This window comes from Sciurus carolinensis, chromosome 7, assembly GCF_902686445.1.
Source record: "Sciurus carolinensis chromosome 7, mSciCar1.2, whole genome shotgun sequence".
NCBI classification, from domain to species: Eukaryota; Metazoa; Chordata; class Mammalia; order Rodentia; family Sciuridae; genus Sciurus; species Sciurus carolinensis.
Genome location: NC_062219.1, coordinates 152077475 through 152098341, shown reverse-complemented (window position 1 = coordinate 152098341; position 20867 = coordinate 152077475).

Below are 20867 nucleotides of genomic sequence, written 5' to 3'. Positions count from 1 at the left end.
GGACTTGCGGGGAATGCACTCATACTCTTGTATTCCTGGAAGAACCACATATTAAACTTTGTGTCACTGCCTGGGCATGTTCCTGTTCCAACTGTCAAGATGAGCAGCCCCAGGAAAGGCTCATTTTGCTGCCTGGGCAATAGCTACGATCTGCAATCAGTCAATTAGGACTAGCACTTCCTATGTGTTTGCATCCCTCATTTACATAGGTGTACTACCGTGGGAGCCTGGGCAAAGGGAACATTCTTATAGAAGCCAGGCCCAGCACTTGCTTATTTAGAGCGTACTTGTGTTTTGTTCCCAAGTGCTGTAATTTGGATTTCGAGTGTTCCCTAAGGTCCATGTGTTGTAAGCTCTGCCCCCAGTCTGTGGAACTACTGACAGGCACTGGAGCATTTAGAAGGTAGGACCTGGGGGAGGAAGTCGTGTCATGAGGATCCTCCTCCTCCTCCTCCAGATGTGCCCTTGCAGGGGATACTGGGAACTGCATGCTGCTGCTGTTCCTCCTCCTCCTCCTTTCTCTCTCTCTCTCTTACTCTCTCTCTCTCTTTCTTCCCACTCTCCCTGGCTGCCACGAGGTAAGCAGTTTCCTGCACCATGTGTTTCCATCGAGATGTGTTGCCTCTATGGAGGCCCAAAACCCTCCCGGCCAACAGAGCCAGCATGGACTGAGACTTTGGCAACCATGAGCCAAAATAAACCTTTACTCTTTATGAATTGATTTGTCTCAGTTATTTGTCACAGTAACAGAAAATTGACTAATAGATCAAGGCTGCGTTTCCCCTGGTTCACAAACTGTGTTCTTTCTTTGAATTAAAATGTCCCCTTCATTACCTAACATCATCTTTCCTAGTGAATTTTTGGTAACACAATACAACAATGAAAAGACAAACTACTTTTAAAAAGGACAAATGTTCAAATATTTATAGGTGCACACACACACACACACACACACACACACACACACACAGACAATTCAGTAAATACCCCAAGAGTTATGCATCAGTTCTATTCATTAGGGAAATGCAAACTAAGCACCCTGAGATGCCTCCAACCCCCTGAGATAACTAATGTAAAAAAAGATGGATAAAAGCAGAAACTGTGGTATATATCACAATGGAATATTATTCAACCATAAATAAGAAGAATATTATGGTATTTGCAAATAAATGGATGGAATTGGAGAATATCATGCTAAGTGAAATAAGTCAATCCCAAAAACCAAAGGCCGAATGTTTTTCCTGATGAGTGGATAATGATATATAATGGGGGTGGGGGGGATGGGGAGGGAGAGAAGAGTGTGGGAACTTTAGATTATGTAGAAGGAAATGAGAGAGAGTGGGGTCTAAAGATGGTGGAATGAGACATCATCACCCTGTGTACATGTATGATTACACAAATGGTATGAATCCACATCATGTACAACCATAGAAACGAAATGATGTACCCCATTTGTGTATAATGAATCAAAATGCAATCTGTAAAAAAGTAAAAGATAAATTAAAAAATGAGTGTCAGCAAGGATGAGGAGAAATGAGAACTTTTGAACATTGCTAGTATCATAAAATTGAATAGCTCTTTGGAAATCTACTTAGTCTTCCCTCAAAATGTTAAACATCATCATGTCATTGTCCCCATCTTTCCACTCTAGGTATTTACACAAGAGCACTGAAAACACATGTAGAAGGAAAAAACTGTACATGTGTGTCCACAGCAGCACTGCTCATGATATGAAAAGGGAAACAAGCAAGTGACGTCAACTGAAGAATGGGGGAATGCAGTATTCTCAGATAGTGGAATGTTAGTCAGGAAAAGAGAGAAGTGGCAACGAGACTTGTGAACCACTGTGCTAAGGTGAGAGGCCAGACCAGAGTGCCGCCCGTGTGGCCTCCTCTCTGCAGTACGCCTAGCACAGGCAAACCCATCCAGAAACAGATGGGGTCTGCCAGGACCAGGGAGAAGGGAGGCCATGGGAGTGACTGCTAAGGGGCACGTTTTTGCTTTGGGATGATGACGATGTTCTGCATTACACACTGGTGGGCATACAACTTGGAATATACTAAAAACGGCATGGACTTTCATGCTCCCAATGCATGGCTTTTTACTGGATGCATGGTGCACTGTAATCCCAGTGGTTTGGAAGCTGAGGCAGGAGGATCACAAGTTCAAGGCCAGTTTTAGCAACTCAGCAAGACTCTATCTCAAAATAAAAAAATAAAAAGGGTTGGGGATGTGGTTCAGCAGTAGAACACCCTGGGTTCAATTCTCGGTACCAAACAAATAGTAAAATAAAATAGGGTGGATCTTCTGAATCATACCTCAAGGGAGCTATTATTTTAAAAATCTCACATGGCACGTTTGTTTTAAAAGACACTTGTGCTCAGTTAGGATTAGTTGTGGAGCTGCTGGGTGCCCTGGACGTCGTCTTTTTGCTCTTGTCAATCAGCTCGTCACCACTTTGACAGTTCTGTGCTGCAAGAGGCTGCATGACCTGGACCTACCAGGAACCTCTTACTCACAGGTAAGGCTTTCTGCAGAGTTCACCAGTGGGAAGCTCCGATGGGGCTGGCAGGAAGGGAGTGAGGCCAGAGGGCTCTTCTCCTGCCTCCCTCCTGCTGGGCCTCTGGTTGCTCTGTCTGATCACCAAGGACAGTGCTGCCTGGAGGCTCTCTCCAGACAGGCATCAGGGCTCTCTTCCCCCTTTTTTAAATTTTTCCACTCAGGATTATGGGTAAGCAGTGCCTCTATGGCTGCAGACCCCGGATACGAATTCACCTCGGCGATGTCCCCAGCCCTGCACTGCACTTTGAGCAGTGCTTTAGTCGAGTGACCCACTCCACCTCGCTCTGGCCGGCCCCTACTGATCCAGTTTGGTATTCACCATGTCATCCCGCCACACGCTCTCATTCTGGTTGCTTTGCTTTGTACATTTTGTCTGGCTGGCTACAGGATCTCTACCAGTTTTATTTTCATCAGGGATTTTCAAGATAAATGTCCTCTTTTTAGTTCTACCTGAGATTGGTAATTAATGTCTCAATCCTACTCTTGGAATTTTCTTAAAGGAAGAGTGTTTCCCTTTTCCCACCTCCCTTCCTGTTTTAGTGACTTTCATCTGGGTTTGTCAAGTCTTTTCTTCAATTAGAAATTCTTCATTTGCCTATCAGTTACTTTGTACTGGGTACCCGGGGTTCAGTATGGGTTCTCTAACTCTGGTTTGCGGCTCATGGTGATGAAACAACAGGCAGATGCCAGTAGAGCTAGGCTGTCAAGGGTTCTCAGAGACGGGACTCTGAGGCATGGGCAGATCTGGTACAATCATTCAGGTTAATTCCAGCAATTTCATGAAAAATTTAGTTATTGTGTGTTATATTATGATGTCTTAAAGAGCAAAAGGCTTTCTTACCCTACACTGCATCTTGGAGACTTGAAACCCACATATTTTATTTTATAATTTACTTGTAACTCCCTTCCATGCCCTCCACTGATGGCCAGCACTTTGGCTTTCTGTTTCCATTCTAAACACGGCACCTGATTGGGGACGTGCATGGGACTCAGTGAAGATCTGGGTGTCTCTGAAGTATGAATATTTGTATCTTGAGACTCCATGTTCATTTTTTTTTGTACAGCAAAATTTTCATAAAGCTATCTTTTTAACTTAAAACATTTAAATGGTGACTTCATTTATGTTCCTGGTTGGGTCCATTTTCATCTTTTGTGGTATTTCCTGAGATAATCATTTTGAATTGCTGATCAAATTTTACATTATCATTTATTTTTTATGTACTTGTCTTATCTCCCCAAATTCATTTAAGCTTTTTGAGACCACAGACCTTTTCATTTATATTTTACATACATCACACACCTAACAGTCCAATGCTGGAGACATGGAGATGTTCAATAAATATTTCTTAGTTTGATTTATTGCAGTTCTTATTAGTTCTGTCTGGTAGTAAGTTCCCTTCTGTTTGGTATAAAGCAGACAGCACTTGATATACTTTGAAATGCAGTCCAGAGTTAATAATCTCTGAGAAACCTGATATGCTTTTAAACTTCCCAGATCTCTTGTTAGAAAACTCAAGAGACCTTAAGCATTGACTTTTCTTATCTGTTACCTCACTTGGTGCACATTCATATCTATCGCAACATCATCAAGTGGACAAGGGCTCCACAAATCTTCAGAATTGTTTAAAATTGGCATTTAATACATATTTTTTTCTTTTTAAAAGCATTTGGGGAGAGTTCAGCTGGCAGGTCCCTTGAGCAAAATGGTTTTCTCGACACTGCTTCTGTGTTGTCTCACACCCATGTATCTCTGGCCCTGTAACTTGAAAACAGGAAAGGAGGGAGGGAGAGAGACCTTCTGTTCATTACCAGTGGCAATCCACGGGGATTCCACGTGCTTGGATATTGTCAATTCGGTAGGAAGACTGAAGCTACATTAAAAGGAAAACCTACAGAAATTCTAAAACAGTAAACCAATTCCATACATGTCATAATAATGTTCAAATGGACAGAAGTTTATATTATAATCCTCCTTGATAGAGGCATAATTGGTTCTTGCCCCCATTAAGGCCGGGTCTTCAAAATTCATATAAAAATCACCGAAGAATATCATTATCTCCATATGTTTAAATATGCACGTGTTGGCCAGCAAATAAAACAAACATCCTGGTAATTGACTGAATTTCTTTTATATTCTTCCAAAGCCTGGCAGGGACATTAGCAATGCAAGTAACTTACTAGATGGTTCCCAGTTTAATAATCTATTAACTAAAAGGCCATATTCATAAGGAAAAGAATTTAGGATTTTGCCTCAAGTATTATGCTATGCCTAAAAACACTGAGCATGGAGACGGTGCTTTGCTCTTTGCCCCTGCTGGAGGCTGTACTAGGAAGATAGTAGGATATAAACATGGGTGAAGAGGAGCTTCTTCTGTAATTGCTGCACATGTACTTGGGCACAAGTGACATCCTATAGATGCTGTGTTGATAAATGCTATAGAAATGCACCTGGGCACCCAGAGATAAGACGGCTGAATGGATATGAATTCCAAATGGCAGCAATCCCTGAGGTCATTTTGCTAGAAGTCCTTTTAAAGGATTGAATGATTAATGGATACAGCAATCCTAGGAACCACAAAAAGTCCATTTAAAAGCCGTTTTTTTGTTTGGAAAGAATTCTTCATTTTTATGAGTATAAAATTTTCTATTATTTTTATGTGTAGGCTAGCCAACTGATTTCTAACATAATTGGAAGCATTAATTGATGGCATCACTAGGACGGGTCACAAGATCTAGTGACAACAGACTTTCATGACTGAATGTTATTCATATCATGAGAACTCTCTGGCTGGTCACCATCATTCCCCACCTCAGACTGAAATTTTCCAGGGACCTTTACCCAGATTGACCTAGTGTTTTGCAGTTGTCACTAAAATAGCCCTCATTTAGTCTGATTACTTAGGGAATTGCAGCAGGTAACTGTGAAATAACAAAAGAATGGATATCATTGATCACAGTGAACTTTTTTCCCACTGTTTTTCCGAGGCATGATAATAACAGGATGCTTCACTCCCCGGGACCAGTGACTGGCAGGGCTTATCAAAGCTGCCTTTCCCTTTCCTCTGACTTTCTCCTTTGTCTCCTCCTGGGATGTAGAAGTGACATCAAACTGTTCAAAATAGCGATGCCCTATTATAGATGACCAAAGAGTTATTTGCTTTGTTTTGAGGGAAAAAAAATAATAGCTCTAACCTTTTGTTTTCTGAAAAAAAAAAGAAAGAAAAGAAAATAGACAAACAGGATATACTTTTTCATCATCTCCACGTTTTATGTCACCCTTTCCTGCTCTTTTGAAACAAAAGAAGTCAATTTTAAAAAGCAAAAAATAAATATGATTTTTTTAAAAAGTCACATAACATTTTCCCCTATTAAAGTTCCAGTGAGAATGTACACATGATGACTACAGACCTCATTGTCCTAACAAATGACTGTGGACCTCAATCTCTATTTTAAGGACACAGTAAAAGAAATGGAAATATCTCACACTTGTAATGCAAGTGAATTCCTTTCAACAATGAATGTTAACAGTCGGCAGTGAGTTCAATTTGCAGAATGTCAAGTCTTCACCCGGCCTCTTCAGACTCTCTCAGCTTCTTTGAGGAAGTTAGGTCTAGATTGAGTTACATCAAGATAATTTCCTTACAATTCAGCTGAGCTGGTTCCATCATATCCTACTTGAAATCACCCAAACAGGCTGTGCTGTCTCAGAAAAACACCCAATCATTTATATGGAGGAAACTCAGAAGCCTTCTTCAGGTGCCTGTCCTAGGCAACCCACAGCACTCCTCTGCCTACCAAGTCCCATGTATGTGGATCAATCATGGCATCTTGCTCTAGAGCAGTGCTACCTTATAGACATTTTGAGAATGATGCAAATTGCTTGCATTTGCCCTGTCCAATATGGTGGCCTCCAGTCAATTATGACTCTTGGGCACTTGAAATGCTGCTAGGGTATTTAACTGAAATATTTGAATTTATATGTCATTAATTTAAATTTGAATTTACATACCATCAGCTAGTAATGATATAGTGGGTAATGTAGCTTCAGAATATGCCAGAATGTATCTTCCAGCACATTCTTCAATGTATATTTAAATAACCAACAACATTTCTGATACTTTATTTTGATAATTGCCACATAAAATAAGAAGCATCTGTCCTCATATTGTGATAATAGGGATGTTCAACAGTTTTTGATAATGATACATGAAAAATACAATGTAGGGTATTTTGACCTGAAATTTCAAAGATCATCTATAGAAACATAATTTTTGCTATTTTAGTTTTACAGAAGTATAAACCTTACTGTGTTATTATAACAATGCTTCAAAGAGTCATATTCATAAGTTCTCAGATACCAGTCAAGACACACATTAATCTCTATGCTAACATGACTAAGTAGAGGTAATATCCTCTATTTAGTGTTATTTAGGTAAGAGAATATATAATTGAAAAATTTCAGATGGGCACATTGAAGACAGCCCTAGTTCAAGTTTGGGAAAACTTTGCTTGTGTTTTGAATAAGGTAGATGATTCTAGATTCCTCATACTTATGGAAAATGTGAAGAGTTTGGAGCTGGGGAACTAGGAGTACTCAGAGGAGATTTACTAAGGAGCCATGTTGCAAATTTCTCCCAGCCTGAAGAAGACAAGAGACTTTAAAGAAATCACCAAATGGCCCCTGTATCTTTGTATCCACTATAGTGTTCCCTAACCAAAGGAATTTATGAAGAACTTAATCAAGTCATATCAGCAATATACACAGGGCTGGCAGAGAGAAGACAGAGATTGCTGAAGTGAGGGATGTATGAATACTTCACCTACATAAATCTGAGGCTCCAGGAAGACCACCAGGCAGAGGGATGTCAAGGCTATGGTTGGATTCCCAGGACACTGACCATCTTCAAGGGAATTGAATGTGAAACTTCAACTGAGTGGGAATGAGTGGGAATGAGTTGGGAAGGGAACACTCAGAGGTCTCCAAGGAAATCACAAATTGCAAGACCACATAAGTTTTCAACATCTACCAAAATCCGTGAGTGCTATCACCAGCTCAGGGGTATTTTGTTAGTTTAAGAGCCGTCTTATTGTGCTTTTATCTGACTTTCCTATGTCCCAACCTCTAGGGGTCAGACACTGTGGAAACACCTGGGGAGAGAAGCTCTTGAGGTGGAGAAGGGACAGTGCCCGCCCACCAGCTCCAACCTATGGTGGTCTCCCCCACCCACAGTGGAGGAGACACCTTCATACCAAGTCAAACACACACATTTCGGATTTTTTAAATGGGTGGGATGTTTTATTTCTGAAGTGGAGTTTTATTTTGTGCCTAAAAGTAACCTGTAAGGTCCTAGAACCTTGACACATTTTCATGTAGGGACAAGAAAAGAACTAGGCTCTTAAATTAAATTAGAAGAATGGTAAGAAATAAAAATAAAATGGTTTCAGGATTGTGCTCCAAGTATTGTTCAACATAATGGTGACTACACAGCATTGTTGCTTAGAAGCAAAAGAAAGGTAACTGTGATTATATGAATAAAATAAAGTTTTCTTTCCCTCTTATGAATAATAAAATTTCAGGTTTTTCAGCCTAAGATACATTATTATGACTGTTAAAAACTGACATCTAAGAGTCATCTTAGAGTTACAAGCCTGAAGTGACATTTTTAAAAGGCAACAATTAAGTGAATGGACACTTCAAGTTTTTTACCCAATGTTTTTTTGGGGGGAAATTATAGGAAATAAAAGTATTTTTCTTCTTGTCCACATGAGTAAAACCGTTCTTAGATTCAATTTAAAACTTTAATCAAGGGAATTGGTTTTCCAAATGAACACCTAATAACATTTGGGAATACTTTCAATAGTCAATATTATTTGTTGCAAGAAAAAATTAGGACTATTAAAGATTCAAATAAGTTAGTATTGCAAGAATAATTCCCCATTCCAATTTAATGTTCACAGTATTCTACATGAAAAAAAAAACTGCTTTAAATCTACTTTTTAATGTGTTATGTTAAACATTCTGGTATCTTCTCAATGTATAATGAGAAAAATGCTCGTGTACACTTCCTGTGCCTCAGACAGGAAGTGTATCTCTGACAAAGGCAAACTGAGCCCTTCACCTGGGGAAAGAACGCAGGTCTGTTAAAAAGCAGATCACTTGCCAAGACTCACCAGGTTTTATTTAACAGCCAACTGAAGAACGACCAGGCTTGAATGGCTCTTAAAACTTATTTAGTATAACTTCTACCTTGTACAGGTTACTGAGCTCAGCATAGTTTTATCAAACATAATTAAAGTGGAAAAAATAAGAGATTGAGAGTCCAAAAGACTTCAGTACCCTTACAGTACTCAGTGCTAAAACCAGGTTCTTGTAACTTGGTATCCTGGATAGATTCCTACAAAAAAAAAAAAAAAAAAAAAAATGATCTTTGCCATCTGACTTTACTCTCAGGTTTCCTTAGTAACCGTTTTCAAACCTAAGCCTGTCTCTGACACATAGGTCTGTCAACTTTTGCATCCATCCTAAACATGCATTCAGTTCACTGTCCCGGGAATTAATTAACTCTACAGGCACTGCCCATTAAGATCAAAAATGTAGAAATGGAATAGTGGACAGTTTGATATTTCTTTCAATCTCCTGAAAAGTCTGTATTTAAAATGCCCTGGAAAACAAACTGGCATAATAAAGTGAGTTAATTTTTAACCTTTAGTCTCCTGAGCTGGGTGAAAGCTGACAACTGCCAGTCACATCAGATCAGTTTAAATTACCTAGGTGGTGAAGCACAGGACACACAGACCCTGACTGCCATGATCACCTGCTGGCCAAACGTTTGACCAGCAGCTCCTTTCAGAGGCAGCATCTTGGATGGGAGCTAACGTGCTGGTGAAAGCTTCCTTCAGAGCTCGACTCAGCCAGGAAGAAAGCTAGGATGTTGTATTTTCTCCCTTCTGAAAATGTTCCCCTCACCTCACCTACATATAAAGCAAAATGGTAAGAATAATGGATTTTCAAAAATATGAATGGCCCTCTTCTTTCCTCTAGCTATCTCTTATTTCTTACTAGTAAACATTTTTTTTTTCTTAACATTAGTATATTTTGCTTTTAAGGAGAATAACAACGTCAACAACAAAATTCTATTTCTTTTAATTCTAAATTTTCTGAGACCTGGTTATTTCCTACCACGTTTCCTGATTAATCATGGAGACAGTTCCAGAGGAAGAAGGCTGGGTTACCAGAGCACTTCATAGCAACCTGACTTCAATAGTGAGCACAGATTCCCTTCATTGATGCTACAGCTGCAGATGAACATTTTGAAAAGTATCTATAAACTATTCAGAACTTCTCCTCAGTGGGCGAGGATCCTGTCTATCATCAACACCAAATCTCCCATGGTTTCTGCTCTTAGGATACAGAAAAGAGCAAGGCAACTTCATATTGATGAACTGGATTGAGCCTACTCTTGTTTTGAGCAGGATCTTTATGACCATGAATTCATTAGCATCAAGAGCTAAAGATCCTTGGGGTATAATGTCAGCACACATACTTCTTATTTAATTGCTGACACTACTTTCTAAACTTTAAGATACTAATCTACCAGGTACCTTCCAGTTTAAAGACTTGCTTAACTTTCTAATGATTGTACTTATTAAGAGAACCAATTAAATCTAAAACGATTTTAGTATACAGGACCAAAGGAATTTCCCACATAAAATATAAGCAACTATATACTCCAGGTTTTCTAGGATGGTTCCAGTTCAAATATGTAGTCCTGTTTTCCATAGTTATAAATAATTTTATAAATCCAAGAATTGCAATCTTTTCCTGTACCTAATATGTATCTTTTAAATTTGGGAATTTACCAAATAAAAGAGCATACTCAGAATACAGGTTTACCCTCCTTTTCCTTTCAACCCTCCTAGTGTTGGACAGTCACATTTGCCCCGTCTTACATGTTAGACAATACGAGGTCTCTCAAGATGGAAAAATCCTCCTTTTGTTTTTTCCTATCTGCCAAGGCGGGGGTGGAGTTTATGTGCCCAGGGTTAAGTCAAGAGATTTTCTGATAGCTTATTTTTTTCCTGATTCTTGAGCCCAGACAGATTCTTTTACTCTTTTTCTTTAGGCCTGGGTCTATGAGGAGCCAGCATGTGGGCACTGTATCCTGTGTTTTCCACTCCAGTTTTCCCATGTTGATAAAGGAATAACAAAATTCCAGGGGAACTGATTTTACAAGAAACGTGTCAAATAATGCTGATGATCATACGGACTAGATTTAGAAAAATCTTACTATTTCATATTTTCCAGAACTTTTGACCTGTTATTACATTTTTTCAAATGTTCTATGATTATAGGGACCAGGTTTAGTTTAAAGCATTCTATGATTACAGAGACCATGTTTAATTTTGTACAATAAACACTTGCTAGGTTCTTAACATGTGCCACATAACAGGAATTCAGTATGTAAATAGGATGAAATGCCTGATCTTGAGGTTAGTTTAAATGGAAAGGCAGAAATAATTCGAGCATTACAATACAGCTATGCTAAGCAGTAGAGGGACAGAGTTATGCAACTATTTCAGCCAATGAAGGGAATTTTTGAAAAAGAGGAAAGAATGAATCTCATGGAATGAGGGTGAGTTACTATATGAAAAAAATAAGTCAAAGAAAATATTTCATACTCTCAGAATATTAAGATAGAAGGCAAGGGGACACAAGTAAAGAAACCCACGGTTTTTGGGTTTTACCTGAACATAAAATGAGACTGGGAGGAACAGGACACTGTTCCTGGTTCATACCACGGTAGCCAAGCTGCCCAGCAAGCAGGGGTCTGTGAGACGGGCCTCCCATCCAGCCCAACCGCCCGTTGAGCAACACTGGCACCAGGTACAGAGAGAAAAGTCGAGTTAGGAAAACCAGCCAGCAGGAAGGTTTAGAAATCCAGAGGCGGGTGATGACATTCTGAGTCAAGAAAGTGGCAGCAGGAAGCAGGAGGAAAAGAGAGACGATGACTGATTACTAGGAGTGACTGAGAGAGTTATTTGAATTTGGGAGCTGAGGGGGAGAGGACCGTGAAGGCCTCAACTGAAACGGAAAATCAAGAGTGATGGGAATGGGACAAGGAATAAAAATCTCTCTCATGAAAACAGAGAGTGTCATTTGCATTTAAAATGATGACACTTAGGGCATAATAAGGGACTAAAGATAACAAAGGGGTGGATCATTGGTGAATGGGTAGCAATTAAATCCATGGGATTAGATGGGATCCTGAGGACTCATTTATAGAGTAAGAAGATTGGGGGTAACCTGGAGGACAATCAGGGACGTGTTCAGAAGTGAAGAGCCCGTGGAACCTGCACTGAAGAGTGATCCTACAGATAAGCACGTTCTGAGAAGTAGATGGCGTCGTGTAAACGTACCTAGGATGCTTAATGTCATACTGCAGACATACTTGACATCTTTTTTTCTTTTTTCAGGTAAAATAATGAGGTTTGGGGAACTACATAGAAAGGTGGCCAAGTCCTGTTGGGAAATATCAACGTAGTCACCATTAATCACAGGTAACATACTTCTCAACAGTGACGAATTAGATGTCACATAGGTTACAGAAAAAAAGAAAAAAAAAAAAAAAAAAAGACCAGAGAAATAAGTGGGTTTTTGAAGGTCTCAAAGATGATAAACACAAAAGTTTTGAATTTTGGTCTTTGGAACTCCAAAATCCAAGTTTTTAACCAATAGTGTTTTGCTCCCTTTCCTGGTTCAGACCAAATGAGTTTCCTTTGCATATATAACAATATATGCAACAATAACAATAACAGGGGTGGATGTGTGTTGTGCCAATCAGCTACTGAGCGATCCACTAAGTTCCTATCATGGAGTTCAGACAGTGTTCGGGCTGGGCTAAATACTCCCGTGGCACACTATCAGACGCCACTTCCTTCCTCTGATGTGCCCACGACTTGCTGAGCACCGAGGAGAAGCACTCCTTCCTGAGGAGGTTCCGTGGGGCACAGAGAGGCACTTGAGAGGAGGAAGTGAATGACGCAAACGAAAGCCAAGCTTTGAGAAATGAGAGCTCGGAGCCACATCCGAGAGCCCAGAGACTGGGGGTGAAATCGCCCAGTCTTGACTTGGAGATACTTTCCATATGTAAATGTGGATGAACTCCAGGGTGAGAGGAAAGGAGAGGTATGAGCCTTTGAAGATATACACAAATATTTTAGAATGCTTATTTCTGAACTGAGTTATCAGTTGTCTTCATTAGCTATTCAAAGAGGTCCAAGAGGGAAAATTTTGAGAATTACCATTTTTTTCAAATTATAGTGAAATTTTAAACATACACAAAAGTAGAGAGAACAGTAAAGGAAACTCCCAAGCATCAGCATTTTGCTGATTTCACTTCTGTTCTTCACCCTTATTGATTTTGTATTTCGTATTATAAAGATCACGTAGAGCGTTTGTAGTCTGCACCAATCCTTGAACCTCCGTCTGCTCTCCTCCACTCTGAATCACTGTTGGGTCTTCTCAAGGCATCATTCTCCTCACAATGTTGCTCTGGTCAAAAATCCTAAGACATGTACTACTTGTTACTCAAGACTTCTCAAAATACTCTTCCAAATAATCTTCCATCTTTCCCTCACAATGTTATCACAGCTTATTCTCCAAACAACTTGAACTATTGCTGAAGGAGGTCTGAAGTGTTTGTGTGTTCAGGACTAAGACTATCCATGACTCTTCAGAATATCTTAATTCTGTATTCACATGCTAAATTTAACCACCCTGTACAGTTAGGGCTGAAATTCCACTGTGCCTCTCCAGAATATCTTGGGTCACTGAGAGGCAGCTGACTTGTGTGGGCTCTCGGGCACTCGCATGTTTAACATGCATTTGGCATTCTGACAGTACAACTGTACAAGATTACTTCTGCATTTTAGATAAGGCTTTAAATACATCCCAAGTATTTCTTCCAGTTCGTCAGAGAACAGCTGACTTTCATGTTCTGATTTCTAGGCTGCTATACATAGACTGACTCTGGTACACACTAGTCCATTGCTACGCCATGGGTGTTTGTCCCATAGCTTGCTGGCATGAATAACCTGAATAATTTTCACAGGTTTACTAGGCCACTGTTCTGGCCCTGCATCCCAGCTATGAGGAAGGGTTATCCAAGGCAGAAACAATTGTGGAGGTTGTTTCTCATGCATTTTCTTAGTTCCATACATTTTCTTAAGAACACAACAAAACAGGCATTATTTCTGTTATCACAATTTTTTGAATTATTGGAATTCTTGACATGGAAAAACTGACACTCAAGATGCAGACTCTGAACAGGCTCTGACCGAAAAGCATCTCCCCTGTTTCACTGTAGGACAATCATCTCCAAAGAGTTCACGAGGCCACTACGCATTTCCTCTATGCCTAATCCAGGCAGCCTGTGCCTCCCAGACCAAGAGCAATGTTGGAGTCAATCAAATAGTCAATGATTTTCATTAGTAATGTATCAGACCAGATGACAGTAATCAAATAATCAGCCCGGAAGCCTGCTTTGCTGATGACTGTCACTCAAGGATCCTATCCTCTCAATCCTAACCAAAGCATTCTCCTCTCTCTCTCTCTTTCTGTCTCTCTGGATAATAGATTTATCAGTGACTTATAAGTAATTATAAGCTTTATTGAAGAGTCTATTCTGAGAACTTTATTTGCCTGGTCAAATAACAAATAACAAAAAAGGGCCCATCTCAATTTATTTCTAGACAAAAATATACTCAGGATACTATATGTCTGTCTAGCACAAAGAAAATAGACAGCAATCAGCATCTCCTACTTCTTTTAGTATAAACTTGATAACAGGGCCCCTACCCATTTTTGTGCAATGAGCTGTTCACGGGGTTGAGTAGTTTACATATAAATTTGCTGAGTTTAGTCCAGTTACGAATGAATACTGCAAAGTACTTTTTGACAACTTATTAAAAATGTAAGTATGATTCCAAACCCTCAGGCTACTTGATTTTTAAAGTTAAATTTTCTTCTGAAATAGCAATGCATGATGCCTGTCAAAAATCCAGAGCCATAATAGCTTTAGGCTACATTCCAAAAATAAAATTGCAGTCCCTATCAGTCAGCAAAGTGCCAGCGCCCTGTCCTACATGGCCTCCTTTAGTGGTCCCTAATTCCTACGGTCGAAATCTGCCTGCAACTTGGACAGAAAACACTGGACTGTGTGATAACAAGGAGACAAATGCCTCGTCTATCAAGGTACAAAGCAGGAGTGGGCAGCCTGCTTTTGAAAACCCACTGGGTGAGAAAATGAATGGTGAAGTCTTGTTCGAAATACCTCAATGTGAAACGTTTCCTTATTTTGTTCCCTCCTCTTTGAAGAAGGGGCAGATTCAGGAAGGAAACCCTGAGTTCATGAAACACCTGCTCTGTGCCAAACACCACACATATTTTCTTGCTTTGTTTTAGTGATGGATTCTGTCCAAAAAGTAGGGATTATTTCTAAGTTTGGTAACCTACTTGAGCTCAGGGAGGGGAGAAGAAATTAAGAAAAACAAATTCTCTACTTGAAATTACCTTTCCTATCTTAAAAAATAAAGTTATTTTTTTCTAGATCTGGGCCCCTCAACCTGGGGTAGCACCTCCCCATAGGGAATGTTTGTAAATATATGTGTACATGTAAGTCTCAGGGCCAGAGATAGGAGTGGGGTAGTCTGGACTCCCCAACCAGAGGAAAGCACCCCCTGGTGTTTGGTGAGCAGGATCCCAGGGTGCTGACTTTGGTGTAGAGACAGACAATGCAGTTCAACATGCCAATGTTACCCCCACCCCACCCAGCCATGTGGTGATCCCCACCATTCTCTGGGGATTTATTTTATATAAACCTGATAAGAAAGGTCATTATTAATATTATTCTCATTAGTATTGAGAATACATAAAAATGAGAATAAATATTTAGCTTCAATATAGACAATTATGATACTTATGGTTTTATTAGTGGTAATTTAATATGAGTATATAAAGAAGAACAGAAAAGATTTATGGCATTTTCATTCTTCACAAATCAAACACAGCCAGGTAACCATGATAGTTAGTGTTATTAAAACTATTAATATTACTACTACATGCTGGAAATAGAATGCTCCCCCTTAAAAGTCCTTTTTCCTAAAAGACGTCTCTCATGGTTTGGTTCAGCAGCCCTTCCACAAGGTTTGTCACATTGCAGCATAGTTTGCAAATCACTATCTTACAATATTTCTCTTATAATATTGTGCAAAAATAGTCATGGCATATGATAGTCAGAAATGGCTTGAAACAGCTTAGTTGTTCCTAAAATAATGCTCCCACCAGCCTCAAAGAAAATAGTTTGATTCCACACACGGGAACAAGTTCCCTTCCACCATTCTTCAATGCTGTGGACAGTGCTGGTATGAATGTAAGGAAAAAAGAGTCACGAGATCAACTTGAACTTGCTAATCGCTGACTTAATCTCTGCTTTCTCAAGCACCCTCTCCTGGTGGCGTAAACCACCAATCCTCTTGGCATGCTGCCCCTGCCCATGAGACCAGCCAAGGGTCTTTCATTTTCTCTTCTCGTTTATCCTTACCTCTTTTTTCTCAAGCAAACTGTGTTCTGTATGCAGTATTTTACAATACTCCATGAAGACTTCTAGAGATAGGCTATTTCAAGTCACAGGACATCTTCAGCAACTGAAAACCAACTCTAATCTATTTTTCAATGAAGATTGTCCTTTTGGCTTTCCTCTCAATGTTGATATTCACCATTTTTCTTTACGACTCTCTCTCAAATTATTTTCAGACAGCAAGTAATAAAATCAGACCTTATCTTTTCCTCCATGTTCCCTATCTGTATGAAAAGAATGAAAATATGAAGAAATTGGGTACTAAACACAAGCCTAAGCACCCATGAAGCACCCATGGTCTATGGAGCACCCTGAGCTAGTCTGCCCACATCTGAGAGGGGCTTGGGAAACCAGGGACGGCATGAGATCCTCAGGATCATTGAGATGTCACTTGCCAGAGCAGGACCTCAGTCACTGCCACAGCACAAGCAGCAGTGTCTTACCTGGATGTACTAGTGGGCACACTGACCAGCCTCCCAAGTGGACTCTCTAGATGTCTCTCCAGGTACACTCACATGCACTGATGAGAACCAGGGACCATCTGGAGTTAGTGAGGGCAGTATTAGGTCACCCGTTTCTTGAAGGTAGGAGGTGGTACCTCTGAAGAGGGAGCAATCAGAGTCATCTGCACGTTCTTCCGTACCTCACTCATGGTCGGAGTGTTCACACCATCTGTAGCTTACATATTTGGACAAGAATTTTAAATACACTCATCATTTTATTCAACTTCACGGAAACTCTGATTTTCTTAGCAACATTTTATAAAATCAATATTATTACGTGATGTGAATAGGCATCTTATTTATTTTCTAAAATTTGGATTTTTCTTGACAAGTTTACATAGTAAAAAAGGTCATCCTTGTGATGTTGCTAATAAAACCAATACCGTAATTATCTGAAATGAATCACGCATTTTATTTTGTTTGGTTTCACAATTTCAGAGGTTCATTTTTAGGGAAAAAAGTGTGGCCCAAAGCCAAGCACTGTCATGGCTGCCAGCATGTGTCTGGTTCCAGATGGTAGGTAAAGCAGGAAGCATGGATTGGATATCTGGAATCTGGTGCCCCATGTCAAATGCCTTGGTGTGACTGTGCCCCTAAAGAGCCATATGGGATAATAAGAGTAAAACTAATTAATAGAATTTTTAAATATTTAATGTTTAATTTTAAGTGTTCTGTGTATTTCAACCATCACCTGCATTTTAGAAACAAAGAATGTCACGTCTTCTTCTGACCAAATTATAGAAGCAGACGTCCCAAACATTCACTACTTTGAATATTTGTTTTGCATTTTATTGCTCCATATGTTAGTTTCTTAGTGCTCCTGCAACAGAGAGCCACAAACTGAAATGTATTGTCTCAAAGTTCTGGCAGTTACAAGTCCAAAGTCAAGGTGTCGGTAGGACCATCTTCCTTCTGTTCCCTGTGAGGAAACCTCCCTTGCCTTTTCTGGATTCTGGTGACTCATGGGCAACTTCTGCTACTCCTTAGCTTGCACGTGTATAAACTCCCTTCTCTGCCTTCATCACACATAGGGTTCTCCCTGCATGTCTTCCCATTGTCTTCCTATGTGTGTGTGTGTCCAACTTTCCTTTCTTTATATGGAGAATATAATCTAGTCATGATACACTGGGGCCAGTCACAGTGACCCCATCCTAACTTCTTTAAATTTGCAAAGACCCTGTTATCAAATAGGAATACATTTCTGAGATACTGGTGGTTAGAACTTCTATATACCTTTTTAGGAGAATGAAGTTCTAACCATAGCACTTGATATGGTAAAAGGAAGAGCTATACATATGAATTAGATAGGATTCCTACCATCAAAGGGACACAGTGTAACTGGATAGCCATGGAAGTAAACAATCACAACACAGAGTGGCAAATACTTTGGTAAAGTGAAGTTCGGGATAGTAAGGAGGTTATAGAAGATTTTAAGAGAATGACAAGTTGAAGAAAATTTTAGGTAAGTCATGAAAAATAAATATGATTTAGTCAAGTGAAAAAGTATGCAAATGAGAAAACTGAAAATTAGAAAACATGATATATTTTGCAAAGAGTTGGGTATGGCTGGAGGTCAGGAAGTTTATGTGGTAACTGACAAAGGAACATTTTATGATAAATAAAGCTGAACTAATGGGGATCAAAACCAGCAAGGGCCTTCTGTATCATCAAAATGATTTCTGATATACTCAATGATAAAGGGAATTACTGGAGGATTTTTAAGCTAAATATTGACCTATTAAAATCTGTGTTAAGAGGTGAGAGGTAATTAGAAGATAGAGCAGCGCTTCAAGACCAAGATGTTATGGTTAGCAAGAAAACAGCAGAAAGGGTGATCATCAGTATGTGGTTTTGGACTGATTAGGAGCCCGGATCATTCTTCGGTAAGCAAACTGCAGCCAAAAGATAATAAGTTCAGTGTGGGACGTTTTGAAGACATCAGATCTAGTTACCTGAGAAATCAACAAGGTGTTTTGGGAAAGAAGCAGTTGCCTCTGCAACTATGGAGTGTGGCTCAGAACTAGATATGGACGTCATATAGGCACTGGGGTAGGGAGGTCCACTGGGGCTGTCAGCACAGGGGCAAAGATCTTAACCCAAGCACTCGACATCAGCATTCTATTAATGCTGCAGAGATTGGGAATCAATACAGTTGCACACAGAGAAAAGGACCAGTCAACTCTCCAAGACCTCCTTCTGCTCTACTCCCACAGTCCATTCTGTGGCAACAGGGATCTCTATCACTACTATAATCCATTTTTACCACTTCAGAGTACTGGAAGACCTATTGGGAAGCTCTGCTTATGTAAAGTTAGAGACAGAAAAGGAAATTCAGAAAAAAGTGGTAAACCAGAAGATAGTGAAGAAATTTAAAAAAGGAGACATAATTTGCACAGTCAACTCTTCAGAAAGTTCAAGGTAATGACTTAACAGTGCCTACTGCACACAGCAACTTGAATCTTTGATGATCCTGACAAGCTCTGACTCTGTGGGATGATGGATACAGACACCATCTTACACTGGAAGAGAAACTGAATGGGAGTTAAACTGGAAGCCTCAAGTTCAGACTGCTCTCTCTAGTAGTTTTGCCGATGAAGGAAGAAGAGAAAAGTGTGATCATTAAAACCAAAAAAAGTAAGAGAAATATTTTAGTTACAAATGTTTTAAGGATGTTTATATGCTGGAGAAAATAAAGACAGGAGAGAGAGAAAAACTGATGGGCTCCAAATGGGCATTGGGGTATTGGGTTCAACCTTGGGTGGAAGAGGAACTAATCCAGAGATGTAAGGACAGGAAGTACCAAAGAAAGAGGATGCAGGTACATTAGCTGAATTAAGAAGCATGATATTCTCTGTGAAATAATCTTTGTTGAAAATTAAAAAGTCCTAGTTCCAGGGCACTCGCAGAGAGTAATGGTTATTTGAAAACCTTGTGGAAACATGGGAGCTGATAGAGGGATGCATGAAGGTGTATGATGGATGCCTCAACATACACAGAGGAGAAAGCCACACCCAGGCACAGAGGCTGGAAAGAGACTTCCATATCAGTAAATGTGGAAGAGAGGCTTGGAAGTCAGGAGATGATAATGAGCGTGGAGGTGGGCTATAACAGTGGAAGATGCCATCTTATCCTCCATCAAGAGTGGGTCAGCAATTCATTTTGAAGATTAGAAGAAGGTACTAGAGCACTGAACCTGACAACTTTAGTTCTGGACACTGTTTTCTACAGCTCTTGAGGAAAATAGTCATCATTAAAAAAAGAAAAAAAAACCTGTTGGGTGAAACATGCATGAAGGGGTCAATGTCATTCCAAGGAATCACCAGCCCTGGTACTCCCTTGTCAACTGTGGATGAATAAGAGGGGTGCGCAGGGCAGGAGCTGCACCAATAAGCTCTCTGACTTTATACTTCTAAGAGTGCTCAAAGGACTAGCACTCCAACAGCAGCATAGCATCCCTGGGTAACACGAGGACTTACTATGAGGCAGGAAGCTCAGGAGAGCTGTATCCTCTTGTCTCCCAAGCACGGCAAGGCTTGAGTGGAAAAAAACACAAACATCTACAAATGGTGTTGCACAGACTTGATTCCAGCAGTGAAGCCAACTGGAGAGGCTGAGGAAGGACTGCAAGTCTAAAGCCAGCCTCGACAATGTAGCAAGACCCTGTCTCAAAATAAAAAATAAAAAGGGATGGAGTGTAGCCCAAAGGTAAGGCACCCCTGAGTCTGATCCCTGCACCGAAAAAGAAAAACAAAACAAACAAACAAACAAAGACTGTACAAATAACTGTTTGGCACAGGATATCCGATATTCCAGAGGTAGTACTGAGTTCTTTCGAGAACCACTGTAAACTGTGGTTGGAGGATCAGCAGTCTGCCTCACGGGGAGCTTCTCAGAAATGCAGAATCTCAACCTGCACCGAGGACAGAATGCATCAGAACCTGCTTTGTAGCAAGATCCCCACGTAAATCCTAAACACACTGAAGTTTGAGGGGTTCAGCTCTGAAAGAAGCTGCTGAGAGCTGTAGTTGCTAGAAGCTTCAATCTGTTTGTTCCTTTGAATAGACACAAGCACTAGCACACGTGAGGTACTCAGTTACCTTTGACTGAAACAGGGGTCTGAGAGCCAGGGAAAGCAAGCTGACCTCTGGGACTGGTGCTCAGCTGG